A 1,918-nucleotide genomic window follows, 5' to 3' on the forward strand; every position below is an offset into this window, starting at 1 on the left:
AGAGACAGAGAAATATCTTCCATCCACTAGTTCACTCCCCAAATGGCCACAACGGCTGGAGCTGAACCAATCCAAAGCCAGCAATCAGGAGCTTCTTTGGGTCACCCACATGGGTGCAGGGACCCAGTGCTTTGGGCCATCCTTTACTGCGTTCCTAGGACATACGCAGGGAGCTGAATGGGAAATGGAACAGTCAGGACAGAACTGGTGCCCACAAGAGATTCCAGCACTTGCAGAGGGAGGATTAGCCAGCCAGTGGGGCCATCATACCACGCTCTTGGCTTCACATTGTATACGTAATGCATTGTATTTGATTTAATTGTTAGCTGGTTTGTATGCATACTGTTAGCACATTTGATATCCTAGGTTTTTAATCTTGTCTCTTTTTTAAAACCCCCTACACCAGGCTGAGGATCATTTGTTCAGTGAATGAATGAGAGTCATGAAGGTAAAGAATGAGTTCACCCATAATTTTAGAACTTCCATGAGGATTTCTTAAAGTGTACTCTCTTTCTACACATAAGGAAGGAATAGATTCATCAAAGTCCATCTAGTTTGGTTTCAAAATAAAGAAAAAATAAGCAAATAAAGAAAATAATTTTCATTAACCATAGTAACCATTTAATAATCTATATCTCTAACTTAAACATATTCTTATATTCAGAGTTACTATACATTTTTGAGAATATTAACAAGCATTGGTTTGGGGACCATGAAGATTAGCTTATCCTTCTGATAGCTCCCTAATCTGTACTGGGCTGTTTTCTGTGCTGGTGGCACAATATTGTACACTGGGTAAGTTATAAAGAAAAGAGATGTATCTGGACTCATGGTTCTGGTCCAAAGTTGAGGAGCCACATCTGGTGTTGGCCTCTTGCTTGCACAGTTCCTAGGGAGCACAGGGCACACAAGAGATATGAGAAAGGGAGGGGCTGTGTGTCTCTCTCCCTCTTTTCATAACACCACTAGGATTTAATCAGAGAGCACCACCCTATTGGCCTTATTTCATTTTATCACCCCTCTCCCACTCCCAAATATGAGATCACTTCACTGACTGATGTCCAGCAAACCAACTGCCAATATGTGGTGATGGGAAAAAAGTAGTTTATTTTGTAATGTACAAATCAAGGAGTCAGTCAGCTAATGTTTAATTTTTAGGTTCCCTGAAGAATCAAGGGTAAAGAATATTATATATGAAAGTTGGAGTTGAGTAGTGCATGGCCCCGTCATGCACAGGTCTCTAGTTCATTCACAGTATCACAACCTGCTTTTGGATCAGAGGCCAGTGCATTCCCATGAGGCTGCAGGAGGGGCTCTGGCCCATCTGCAGTCTACGGGTCAACTGGTAACTTTTTGTGACGGGGCACGTGCAGTGGATGTAGGGGACACGAAGGGGTGAAGAGTGTTGTTCCATTGCAGGCAGGGCCGCAAGGAACTTCCCGCTGTTTGGCAGGGCCCGGTGGCTGTCTCTACAACCACCTGAATGCAGCTCCACCTTCTTTTGCATGGACACCGGACCACCCTGCGAAAGAATTTTAATCCATCCAGGCATTGTTCGCTACTGTGAGGCTGGCCTTTTTACTCAATGTGAGCTTGGAGGTTATCTTGCAAAAGGGCCTTCTATTATTCCTACTGTCTTGGAGGCTTTCATTCTTTCCTCTTTCTTTAGATTCCCCTTTTCTTTGTGATACAAGATTGAGTTGTAGCATAAGAATTGTAGCAGGAGCTTCTATTGTTTCTAGGTAAAACTAATGGCAGAATTATCCTTAGAAATTCCCAACTTGACCATGACGTAAAAAGTCTGAGCCAGAGTTTGACTGATTTTGTATAAATAAAGCAGACAGCTTTCCCGCATTGTCCATTATGATCATGAAATCCTAGTGGTCCATCTCTCTCTCTCTCTTTGCACCTCATCCAT

Source organism: Ochotona curzoniae, unplaced genomic scaffold (assembly GCF_017591425.1).
Source record: "Ochotona curzoniae isolate NIBS_2020 unplaced genomic scaffold, NIBS_Ocur_1.0 scaffold_4505, whole genome shotgun sequence".
NCBI classification, from domain to species: Eukaryota; Metazoa; Chordata; class Mammalia; order Lagomorpha; family Ochotonidae; genus Ochotona; species Ochotona curzoniae.